Below are 14355 nucleotides of genomic sequence, written 5' to 3'. Positions count from 1 at the left end.
TATGCATCTCTGTCTTTGTGATATATGCTATGTTATTATGTGTTTTACTAAGATCGGACCGGAGGGTCCAAACCGAGTTGTGAGACTAGAGAGTCTTCACTGAGATATAGGACTGGAGGGTCCAATCCGAGCTGTGAGACCAGAGGGTCCTCACAGAGACACATGATCGGAGGGTCCACATTGATTCGTGAGACTGGAGGGTCTACACCGAGACGCATGAGACCGGTGGGTTCATGTCGAGTTGTAAGTTGGCAATACTATTTATAGGAAACAAATTTTACAAATTTGCAAGTTGCAAAGTTTGGAAATTGTTTCACTATAAATAGGGATTAAGGGAGAGGGCACTCATACTTCGTTTCGAACTAAAAGTTTAGATTTCATAGAACTTTGTCATGGACATATATGAATATTATGTTGAAATAGGAAATTCGATGTATGAAAAATATTATAGCGAGAGACTGATCAAATATCAAGTCTTTATGTAAGACATCATGAATCGAGTCCCATACGCTTCGTATAAAGGATCAATCACATACACTATAATATTAACTTGTTCTGATTTTTCCTAATGCCTAGGTCATTGAGAGGGAAAAAGGACTAGAACTTTGTGTGACTAAAGTTGAACAACTGCCAAGAATGTTCTAAGGTTATATACCAAAGGATTGGTTTATTGTGGAAAGTTGGAATTCTAGTATTGGTTGGAAGGATCATATTGACATGTTTTAGATTGGGATGATTCTTGATCAAAATTCATGGTCATATGGAGATATGGAAATATTTCCATAATGGGATTCGTTTATTAAAATATACATGTGAGTTGGAAACTTTAATGCAAGGAAGGTTTTCAAGGAGTGTATCTTGAATTTGAGACGTCTTACCATGTAATTTTTTGAGTAACAAAGTTTCAATGGAACATTATGTAATATCGTTGGCTAAGTATCTGTGACTTTGATGCTTCGACATTACAGAAGATCGTTGCACATAAGGTTGAACTCAAACACATTCTAGTTGTGGCAAGAATTTGGAATTGTGAAATGAGCATCATTGGAATAGTGTCTAGTCGATCTGTTCACAATGGAAGGACCATAGAGAGACATAGTATGCATGGAATGTCTGATGTTAATTCAAGTGTTTAGTTGATTACTCGAAATATTATACAATGAATAAAGTATAATTAATATGGTGATTAAATAATAAGTGTTTTATTTACATTCAATAGTTTGAGATCATAGTTGATTAGGTTATTATTGTGTTTCACTTTTCAGGTTTTACTTCCAGAATAATTTGATTATTCGAAATCTATAGTCTCTCCTACTTTTGGAAGTAAGTAGTAAATTAAGACTGTCATGAACTTAATTGTAGATTGTCTATGGAAATTAGACATAGCAAAAGTTTTTATGCTATGTTCATAAGTACTTAGAAAATGGAGATTTTGAGTATTGGATAAACCCATGCTCAGAGAATTACTTCATGGATTTTATCACAAGTAATTCTGAGAGGATAATATCTTATATTCTTGAAATAGAGATATATGAATTGTTGTTTACAAGTCAATTATGCATTGATGATATGTACACACATCAGTAAATTGACGTTATAAAATGTGTTGTTGTGCATGATTTGATAAGTAAGTAGTGCAAACATATAAGTCAAATTTTATTTTTTCCTTTTGTCCTAATGGGAAAAGCGATATGTGTGGGCCCCTCAATGATTTCATGATGACATCTAAAGTGCTAGGCTAAGCCTGGACTAAATTGATGTGTTCAATTGGTAGTCTGATTTCAGTCGTCACAATTCAAAAATGGGGAAATAAAACTTGAATACTGAGATTTATCATAATCTATGTCTGATGTCTATATGATATCTTATAGAACGGAGGAATATTTGATCACTTATCTTAGGACACATAACTAACTGGGTTAGAGTTCGATAACGACTTTTGAGAGCTACACTTTGCTAATCAGTTTTAGAAATTATACTGGAAACTATAGTTATTAGACTTATACAAATGGGAGACTATTGGATTAGGTGCCTAAAACCCATAACTATAATTGGTATACACTTAAACTGAAAGTGGCACGATACTTTTGGGTTGCCCTCAAAACTAGCAACTAGATATGATGATATTTGGAGAGAGAGAGTATTGATTTATTATTTGATTAAAAATTTGAAATAAATAATATATTAATATATTATGAAAATAATATATTAATTAGAAATAGTAATATTTAATTAATATTTAATCAGAAGTTAATTAGAGTTAACTTTGGGATTAAATGAACTAATTAAAAGTGAATGGATTGAAATGTGATTGTTCAATAGTTAAGCAAGAGGCATTCTAGAACCCTCCATATAGGTTGGACGGTTTCTTGAAGACTAAGGGTTTCTAGAATTTTCCTAGGTGGATAAACAGGAATGCGAAAAATTACCTGATTTAAGTTGATCTTAGATTTGGGTTTATCTAGGGTTTTCCTAACTGCACTATAAATAGGGTTTTAACCCTAGAATTTTCGGAAAAAAAATCTTGTTTTTGAAAATATATTTGAAATTTATATCCTCTCTTCTCTCTTCTCAATCATCTTCATTTGCTAGTGTTGGGTGTGAACCATTAGAGGTGTGACATTTGTGATGCTTTCTCTCAAGGCTTCAACAACACAAGGATTTACGTTGTTATTACTATATAATAATCAAGGTATGATTCTTATAACCCTAATTTGGTTATATACTAGTGTTCTAGGATTTCTATTTTGTTGTTCAAATTGTATGTTTAGTTAGAGAAAATATAGATGTAACATCCCGACTCTCAGGTATGAGATTTGTTGCTTTAAAGACGAATTATTCTTTGGAACTCGACAAATTGATGGACTCGGACTCGGCATGTGGGAAGCCTATAACTCGAGGAGTTGTTTAGAAAAACTCGACGAGTTGATGGCTGTTTATGAAACCCTAATTTTTAGGGTTTTGCACCCAATTTAAAGAACTTATGACTCATTTGTGGTCTCCCTCATCGTCCCCTCATTCCAGAGAAAACCCTAATCACACCCCTTTCCCCATTTTAAGTGTGTGAGAGTTTTTAGAGGGTTCTTTGGTTCTTTTCTTGAAGGAGCTTAAGGTTGGTGGTGCAAGGTTGAAGGGAGAAGTTTTAGATCCTGAATTTTCAGCGTTGTTGCAGCTACTTGGAGGTATAAAGTCGTTATCTTGATCATCCCTTCTTCAGTATATCTTATTTTGAAAATTATGGTAATTATTAGCCTATTTTGGGACCATTCTTGGATTTGCGCATGTTATGAAGTCATGGTTTTAGATCTAGACATATCATGACCTCCATAGACTTAAAGTTGCCAACTCCATCAAGTCTTGGCCCTCTTTCATGCCCTACGTCCCCTGATAAGCCTTATTTGAGTGTTTTAGCCCTCTTGATACCATACATGGATGTAAAGATAGCAACTTTACGTGGTATTTCAATCCTAAGGGACCAGATCTATAGTTTAGGACTTTGGTTTTGCTTAGAAGTGTATGATTGCATTAAAGCTAGGAAAAATCAACGACTTGATGTGCCAACACGACGAGTTGGTGAGGGTTTTCCCGCTTTCTGGATACTAAAGAACTCGACAAGCTGCTCTAGTAACTCGGCGAGTTGCCTCAGGCTTTTCACAACGCTCTGAGACATGAAGAAACTCGACAAGTCATGAGATGCACTCGACGAGTTGGGTCAACATGGACTATTGACCTTGATTGTTGACTTTGAATTTGACCAAGTTTGACTTTTAAGGGTATTTTGGATTTTAACGAAGTAGTTGTTAGTGATTGTAGGTTGTTGAGTTCGGAGTTGTGATTCAAGAGTTGGATCTTGTCAATAGTGCTACTTGTGAGGTGAGTTTTCCTTGCAATACTAAGGGGTCGAAGGCACCAAGGTCGGCCCATTGGATTGATATCCTAATAGTTATTGATATGCTGAGTATGAGTTCGATGTGGATGCTAGTTTGATATGCTAGTCTGGTAGATCTGTAGGACTACCAGAGATACTATCTGATTATCTATATGTGTATTTATTTGTTACATGGCGACATGTTGAGTGGGATTGGTTGAGGTTGTACTAATCTGTGCGATAGCCAACAAACCTTGGAGAATGACAGATATGAGCGGAAGGCCATGGAGAGCATGCCAGACTCATACTGATGACTCCTGAGCATTCCAGATACAAGTTGAGCATCGGGTAGGGCATGCCAGACTTGTACTATGGACTAATCTTTTCTATTCCAATCCAAGGATTGAGGGAGCAATCCAAACATAATATATGGGCCCAAGGGGCAAGCCAGACTTGTGTTGTGGGCTCGGGAGCAATCTAGACATGAGTCGTGGGCCCGATAGGCAAGCCAGACTCATGTTGTGGGCTTAGGGGTAATACAGTCTGTATAGCCACTATAATTGACGTCGTGGGCTCAAGAGCAATCCAGACATGAGCCAGTCCCATATATAATTATACATATATTTTTTTCTCTTGCAAGATTAATGATTATACGACTGAGGATAACTGAATTTAATCAAACTAAAGGATGAATAATAACATCTCATTTACTATTGTTTCTTTTACCGTAAGTATGATTATCTTTTTATCTTTTCGTTCTTTAATCTTTCTTTGATACCAATTTCTTTTCCATAATTATCACTATATATATGTGCTTAATAATATATATATATATATATATATATATATATATATATATATATATATATATATATATATATATTCTTTTAACAAATATATACAATAATTACGATTTTCTAGATAATAGGATATTAGAGCAGAGTAATAGCTATGTACAGTGCATATCCTTAAACATTGGCCAAAATCACTTCTAGGTAATAAGTTATCCTAGGAAAACAGACAGCATAACATTTAGGTATAATCTTTTCATAGTAAATCTGGCAGTATAACGATTAGGCATCATATCATTGCTTAAAAATAGACAGAGTATTTACCGACATATTATCCTAACATTTCACGATTTGTATAAACTACTGATATAAATTATATAAATTTTTATAAGTTTAACAAAGTATTTTGGAAGCATGTATCCCCCCCCCCCCTCCCCCACCCTGCAAAACATTTGTAAATAGAAAAAGAGGGGCCATACACTCACCCTCGATGTGTGATACCAACAGTGTATGGTAGAATCGGGGCTCGAGACCCCAGAAGTCGCTTCGGGATTGCAGTGGCTCCAAAAGTGAGAAAAAGTCGAGACTTGAGGCCACGTCATTAGCAATCCTATTAAATTTGGTTTTAGGTGCGCGCCGTATGATGGCGTGCACAAAAAGGATTTTGAAAAATCCATATCTTATGTGTACGATCCCCGATCTTTCCGCTCTTTATATCTTTGTGTTGATCTAAACTAGTACTACAACTTTCCTTTAGGTTATTTTAGCTAGTTTTGATTTTACTCTTTTTGCCTAACGGGGGTAAAAATAAATGATTTAAAAAAAAAATCATATCTCTCTAATACAACTTTGATTTGGGCATTCTTTGTCCTAAAGTTCTTATCTCAAGGAGTACTACGATTCTCCTTTTTGTAACTTTAGTCAAAACTCAACCGATCTCTATATGTCATTTTAACATTGTAATAATTATTTTCATGGTTGATTTTTACTTTTTACAAAACTCATAACTCCTCTAAATGGAGTTGGATTTCTTCAAATTTTATACTTTGGAATCACGTCAACGAGTACTTCCCGAGTATATTAACCATTTTAAAAGACGTTATAACTTTTTGGATGTTTATTTTAAACCTAAATGTCAATTTATATCTAAATGTAATAGCATATTTGATTATATTAGTTCATAAATCAAACATTACAATACCAAGCTATTACATCTATCTCTCTCTACTACTTCCTAACGGTGGTCGGTGACATTATTTTCTCGGTTGTCACACTTGGGATCCTCATTGCTCTTTGCTTGGCCTGTCTTTTTAGAATGTCCCCAATTTTCATGAGGCATTGACTACATGGGTTTTGACATAGTTTATTCCTTTCTTGTCAAGCTCTAAGTTCTTGCATAAGATATCACAAGAAACACAATATCAGTCCTTTATATTGATTAAATCCAAGATCTTGGGCTTGTCCAGGATGTTAGTACATGTTAAATACATAGAAATAGTTACCTGAAATTCTACCAACAACAAACATTGTATTGAATAATGAGATATAGATTATAATAAATCTCATGTGGTGTTCAACTTTTAGTAATGTCGTAGATGTGTAACTCTCAACAAATAAGATGAACAAATCTCATCCTTGCTACATACGCCCATCATGTAGTTCGTGTTATAGCCAATGATGGCCCTTATAACTACCATTTACAGAATAGTCTTAACACATGTAAAATCGCACCAATTCCTACACTTAAGTCCCAAACATGTATCTCAGGTCAAAGAATACAAAGATACTACATTTATCAAATGACACTCATGACTATGATCCATAAAGTGATTTTGATGTTGGTCATATCCAATACTTATTCTCCTAATCAAGTACCTATGAATTTGGTTGCAAGTCTTTGCATTTTCATCTCTTTGAAAATCAATCAGTCAATTAATATTAGTCTTAAGGAATAGATGATCCCACGACTATGAATGAGTACATACATTTAGAATAACCATATTATTCAAGGATTAAACATGCTAATATAGAACACATCAATTTTTTTAATGAAAATACTATATCTAATATCTCATTTCATTATAATATAGTTTGCTTATATTGTTCCAATATCTAAAAACTAAATTTCAATCACTTATAGCAACAATGTCCAATAACACTAGCTTGACTTTCATGCTTTAGCAAATGAAGAAACTTATTTGGTAGATTCCACAAACTTGATTTGTATAAACTTTAAGAATACTTACATTTTCCATTATATATATATATATATATATATATATATATATATATATATATATATATATATATATATATATATTTCAGACCATACTAATTTTGTGAGATATGGGGATGCGGTATTATCCACTCATCTTGGAGATGAAAAAAATATATATTTTTCAAATGCAAAATAAATGAAAATTTTCAGAAAAAAAATACATTAATATTATTTTCAGCATTTAATTAATCGAAAAGGATATAACAAATATAATAAAAATAAAAAAATATCATTTATTTTTTTCAATATACGTAAAATATTCTAACAGAATACTATACTACAATTATTAAAACAAAATTGTTACAATATTCAAATATTCTACTACAATATTAGACTATAAATATCCAAACAATTATAGTAGAGTATTCTAATATTCGAACAATTCTAACAATTCTAGTAGAATATTAGAATATTTTAACATATTTAACAAGTCTAGCATAATATAGGATATTCTAAAATTCTAACAATTATATTGGAATACTTACAGTGTAATATTCTATTAGAATAGTTCACGTATATTTAAAAAACGGTAAAAAAACATATTTTTTTTTATTTTTTATAACATTTTGGATAAATTAAATGACGAAATAATATTTAAAAAACACTTCGGATTTTTTCTTGTATTTTTCATTTTAGATTTTTCATTTTTTTACTTTTTTGACCTTCAAGATGAGTTGCTAGGATCACGTCCTCATGTCTCACAAAGTTAACATAGTCTCACATAAACCACTACTTATATATATATATATATATATATATATATATATATGTGTGTGTGTGTGTGTGTGTGTGTGTGTGTATCATGTATATATAGAGAAAACTCTTTAGAATGTATTAGATGCTTAAATATGAATTAGATACGTGTAATGTACCAAAAAAATTTCTTTAAATCATTATCAAATCCATATTCATAAAAACATATCATAAGTCATAACATAAATTCAGAGTATTAATTCCAAAACATAATTCTTTATCAGAGTAAAACATCACAGGCTGACTAATCAATGGTGTGTGCCATGCGATCACACCAAGTTCTTCCCTCCGCTACCGGAAGTACCTAAAACAAAAACTGAAAACCGTAGGCACGAAGCTTAGTGAGTCCCCTAACCTACCACATACCCTGCACATACATGCATCACACGGACAACAAGTATACTCTACCATGCAAACCATTCCTTAGGCACCCTCCCGACATTTGACCTTGGTCCGGAATATCTACTAGCAAACAATGCCTAGGGCTAACCCCCGGGTCTTCCTATTCATCACTACATGGGCCAGTATTGTGGCCGTAGACCCATTTACACAAAGGGAAACTCACCTGCACTGCTGAACTTGCTAATAACCCTCTTACTGCAAACAATGCCTAGGGCTAACCCCCGGGTCTTCCTATTCATCACTACATGGGCCAATATTGTGGCTGTAGACCCATTTACACAAAGGGAAACTCACCTGCACTGCTGAACTTGCTAATAACCCTCTTACTGCTGACCGAAAATTCTCTAAACTGTTGCTTCACTAGCTCCCCGAGCTACCAATAACAATACATATATCACTTAGATCCAACAGAACTCTAGAAGCCAAACTAAGTCAACTCTGGTCAAAGTCAATTTTTCTGGCTGGCGCCGAGTAAGTCCTTTGACTCGTCGAGTACATATACTCAAAACTCTCATAATGCAGCCCAAATCGTCGAGTCACCCCAAGACTCGTCGAGTTAAACGATCTCTGATTCCCGTCTTGTCCAACTCACTGGGTCACCATTCAACTCACTGATCTGAGCCTTAACCAGAAGGGGTTAGTGTTTCGCGACCTAACTCGCCAAGTCCAAGAACAGACTCGTCGAGTCCATGACAATCTTCAACAGACTCGCCGAGTTGTTCTTCCAATTCGTTGAGTCCATGCCCATCTTCATCCAACTCCCCGAGTCCAACCATGTGACTCATTGAGTCACTTCAGTTCTTAATCCATACAGTGGCTTATCAAGCCATGCAGGGGCTCCAACTCGTAGATCCACTCTTCCCAAGTCTATTCCTCATATAAAGTTGAAAACTTTACGTGAAACAAAGAGATATGGGCTTAAAACACTCTAGGGAGAGGTTTTGGGGCAAACATGCTTAACCAACACACCAAAAACTGATACTTTATGGATCTATGGGCCAAGACACACCTAGATCTGAAGTAGCAACCTCAGATCCGGACTTCTAACTCAAAAGGCTCCTTATCATACCAAAATGGCCCCAAAACATCATCCATGAGAAGATCTAAAAGCCACAAAGTCAAAGTGATAGATTGTTACCTTTAAACTGATGCTCACAACAAAGGGTTGGATCCTCCAACTTGTTAGTGGTCAAATCCTCGAAGCCTTCCTCTGCAAAATCCCACACCCACTTCGTTCCTTCTCTCACTCAACTAGGGTTTGGAATTGTGTATATCAGCTTCTGGCTGACAAGGGGGACTAAGGATAGGACTTAAGGTCCTTTAAATAGGGTGCAAACCCTCGGATTATGGCTTTCCTCGATCAGAGCAGACTCGCCGAATCCGCTTTCCGACTCATCGGGTCGGTCACTTATTCCATAACCCAGATCCCGCTCTGACTCGTTGAGTTCAACTATGGACTCGACGAGTTGACCCCTTGACTTAGGGTTTTCCTTTCCTTTCTTGGTCTTTCTGATTATGGGTTTTACAACTCTCCCCCACTTAAACTAAACTTCATCCTCGAAGTTTCTCTACAGCCAATCGCCCTACAATCAGCTTTTAACACTCTGCTTAGTAGACCTAACATCCGCCAACTACCTTCGTTGGCCTTCCGCCTGGTCATTCTGACTAATATTAATCCTTGCGGATAATATTTTCGGGTTAACCCTAACCCTTACCATCCTGGGAACACAACTTACTCAACTAACAAACCTTCTAGTACTCCCCGAGTACTTATGCTTGACACCCTAGGGGTTCACCCCTTTTTCCTTGTGCGTTTTCTGGCCTCCCCAAGGCAACATTCCATAACCAACTACTTCCTCTGTCACTGTGAAGGTCCTATCCTTCACCAACTCCATTACTCCCGCTACTTCCAGTATGGGTCATTACCGCCAGTATCCACTGGACACTTCTCACTACTATAACTTAGTGCTGAACACCCCTCCCAGCGAATGGTTCGGATAATCATTTGAGTAAAAGATTCATCCCCGCAACAGTTAGACTCAGACGAGAGCTGCACAACAGGATCAAACCCTTCCCTCTAGGATTATACAACCTGCTGTGATGTACATAGCACCCCTCGATCAACTAATTGTATTCCATCATAGTCTTATTACCATCACTGCCACTACTATCCCTTATCCGCCTTTCGGATGAACCGAGACCACCCTGGTCCCCACAGATTTACCACTATTTGGATTATCGGCTTCCACCAGTCGCTAGCCCGAACACAAACTTCTAGTCACTCCCAGCGACTTTGGAGGAAACTTAGGCTACCTAATACTTCCCCCTCTACTCTGCCATTCTGGTGCTACAAGTCTCGGGATCCTCGATCACCCTAACTCGACCTTAAGGTTCTTACCAAGTCCCACCTGTGCTACTAAAACTCACGCGCTTCACCCACAGGTCTCACTCGACTACACTACTGAGCAACCTTGCTCTCAGGTCTCACCTATACTGCTACTCTTATACGGGCCTCGCCCACAGCTCTCACCCAACTACATCCTGGAGCAGCCTCTCCCAAGGTCTCACCTCTCTAGGGCTATGCAGGCAAGCTCCATACTATTCTCATCCACTACCCATTCCTGATTCCTACCTGGATCACTAGGAGGTAAGGGCCTCGCCCCAACTCCGCTAGCTAGGAGATACGGGCCTCCGCCCACACTCCGCTAACTAAGCTGCTAGGGAATGCTACGTCTTACCCGTAGTCTTACAACACCTTCCATACTCACTGACTGCTAGTGAATGCTATGGTTACCCCGTAGTCTTACAACACATTCCACCTCTGACTGCTGTTGGAGAAAGTTGTGGCCCGCCGCTCTACCATGCTCTACATGCTGTCTCTGCCACTGACTACTAACATGAAAGCACATCATGCTAACCGTTCTCAAGATCCTCATTCCAACTCATTCGAGTCCTGCCGGCGATCCTCCATCCTGAAATTCCAACCAGATACTAACCATTTTGATTACATGAATTAACTATTGGGAAGTTTCTCAAACTCCCAACGTTAAACTCCTCAATCCATCGATCGATGTGCTACTTCTTTTCTTTCTCAGAGGTCGCGTACTCATTCTGGATCTACGTGCTCTTACCCCTGTACTCTCGAAGGGTTCTCCCCCACTTTGATCCTGCTTATACCTTGCTGCTCAATGCTTGATAGAAATTCCCAATCTTCTCTACTATACCTCAGCCAATCTGCCGAAAATCCCCAGCTTGCCATAGTTAGGGATCAAACCGATCCATCACTCGATAACACCTTCCTGAATCCAGCGGGTCACTATTGAGTTCCACACAAGCATGTTATAGTTACTGCATCCTAAGTAACCTGCTTCCATAGGGCACGACCGCTAACTACTATTTTAATACCCAAGGTACGCAGATGGCATATAACTAAATCACAAGCAAGCCACACAATTCTAAAAGACTTATACCAATAACGATGCAGAACCTTAACAATATAATCATGAACAAAGGAAACAGAAGTCGCATACATGTGATGTCCGGTGCTGCTCCCATCTCCATGGTAGTCATCTAAAAATCCCTACCTCCTACCGCATGCACCTCTGCTTGGCCCTGACGGCTATCTGTAATCCTCAGAGATATCGGACCTTCTTCATCATAGTATGCGCTCCCATCAAATCCATTATCTCGATACGAAAGGCTCCCAGCCTCTCATCCAAGATATCCAGTATACCCTCCTTGACCGTGCCAAAGATCACAAGAGTCTGATCAAGGATACTGCACGTAGCCTCAGCTAATATTAACTCCCTCATCCGCTCCTTGAGCTGCTCGACCCCTGAACCCGAGCCTGATCCCTCTTTGGCGCCTCATCGACCCACTAGTCTCTCTCGTAATGTCACCATGCTGAATACATATCGCAATACTATCAGAATACTCATCACTGCTGAGGGATCATACGCACACACTACAAGTTTCTCATCTCATCTTGGCCTTTCTCGAATCGATTACGGATCCTCTGCTTTCAGTAGTACGGGCCCATACTACCTTCCACATCTATCTGTACTTTCCTCAAGAACTGCTTCGACTCCACCAGGTCCCTTTTTCTACTACTACTTGTTGGATTAATGTCTAAGTCCATAACTATAATTGGTAAGACTTGACCCGACCCGGCATGGTCCATTTGGGCTGCATGGCATCATGCATTTGGATAGACTATAATGAGAGAAATAACACTTATGGATGGTTAATATATTATAAGTTCTAATATATTAATAAGGTTATTTAATTAGTATTGATCAAGAATTAATTAAGTGATCAAAAGGAGACTAATTAAATATATGGGGATTGTGTAAATCATTCATTCTTATATATGTGGGCTTGTGATCCAAGATTCCTTATGTTAGACTAAGTCCATGGGGTGACCCATGAATACTCCATGGAGATTAAAATCCATGGAGCTTAAGGAATGGGTAAAGTTATGAGTTACATGGAGTAACTCTAATAGCCATCCTATAAAAGAATCCCATGGCTCAAGAAATCGTGCACTATGTGTGAGTGTGAGGACTAGACGATTTCAAGGAGTGTTCAAGTTTCTCTCAAGTTATTCCAAGTGTATTTGTTGTTGTGTGAACCATTTGAGGTGTCACACTTGGGGAACTAGGCACTCAAGCTTCATGAAGACATTCTACATCAAAGAGGTATGTATTCTATCTTGTTATATTCATTATTTTTCATGCTAGATTAGGATAATACGTTGGATGTTCATAATTGTATGTATAATAGAGAAAACATAGATCCAAGGTATTTAGAGTTGCATGTAAACTTAGGAGTGTTAGAATGCTAATAACCCTACAGTGGTATCAGAGCCTAGGCTTGTTTTGTTGTTATACTTGCAAAAGTAGCTAAAAAAAATCGAGTTTTGATGTTGTCTGCACAGCAGACTCGCCGAGTCGAAGGCAAAATGCATCCAACTCGTCGAGTTGGACCCCCTGACAGCATATATTCTATTGTTTTGGCTGGAATTGGACTAGGAACATTATCCTAAGATGTTTTTGGACTTATAAATTTGTTTTTGATGTGGTAATGTTCATGCTAATCCAATTTCTAAGATAATTGTCATAATTTCAAGATTTATATTAGTTTGTATGTTCATGCTAATTTCTTGAAGATTGATCACTTGAATTATCTTGTTCTTATGAGGTTCTTAGATTAATAGAAAATTTGTGTGAAATAGTCGTTTTCAATCCATTTTAATCTCAGAGTTGATTCCAAAGTGTGTTTTTGTAACTTGTCCTCAAGTTATATGAAAAGTCACATTTAAGAATCATAAAACTCATAAAAGTTAGCAAAGGTTACAAAATGAAGAGTCTAGTTCTAATTAAATGGTTATATGACTCCATAACTTGTCCTCAAGTTATGGAGGTTCAAGAGTCTCTTCATTAAATAATAAATAAATAAATAAAAAGTGTAACCTTAATTAGCTCAATAAGTTAGAATAGAAAAAAAAAGTTATTTTTTTATTAATTAGTTTAAAGTTTTCCATAACTTGTCCTCAAGTTATGGAACTTGAAGAGTTTTTTTTTTAATTAAAACTACTTTAAACTCATAAGTTATGGAATTAATTAGTTTTGAATAGTTTCAAAAACTTTCCCTCAAGTTTTGGAATTTGAAAAGTTTCACTTATGAATACTTTAATTCCAAGTTAGCACTTAGAATTTTAAAAGTTAAAATTCAACCCTTATACTTTATAATATTATAAGTTAATAATATATATATATATATATATATATATATATATATATATATATATATGTATGTATGTATGTATAAGAGTAAAGTCAGTCCTACCGTTAGTAGGCCTCAATCACAAAGTCAATCTATAAGGGGGTATAAGGTTACTGCCTATAAAATGGCAGTTCAATGGGTGTCCACTCTCACCCACCGCTTCCTTGACTGGTGGAAGGTTGTTAGCCGAACGGGTCGGACAAGGACTATAATTCTCCTTTTATTAAAAGTATTAATGATAAATACTAAGTAACTAAACTCTTATTAATACCCAATCTTAGTTACTTAGGAAAATGTGAATTTGGTGCTAACCCATGAAATACACTTTGCACATTACTTAAGTCGTTAGTGGAGCGTGTGTGGTTAACCGGCACACGAACCTGGACTTAACAAGGTAGGCAAAGGGTAACTTAATATTTATCATAGTATCGGTGGAGCATGTATGGTTAACCGGCACACTGATTAAGGGGTAAATATTA

Source organism: Lactuca saligna, chromosome 7 (assembly GCF_052625555.1).
Source record: "Lactuca saligna cultivar CGN05327 chromosome 7, ASM5262555v1, whole genome shotgun sequence".
Classification (NCBI taxonomy): Eukaryota; Viridiplantae; Streptophyta; class Magnoliopsida; order Asterales; family Asteraceae; genus Lactuca; species Lactuca saligna.
The sequence above is the reverse complement of the archived record's forward strand: the minus strand, read 5'-3'. Positions refer to the sequence as shown.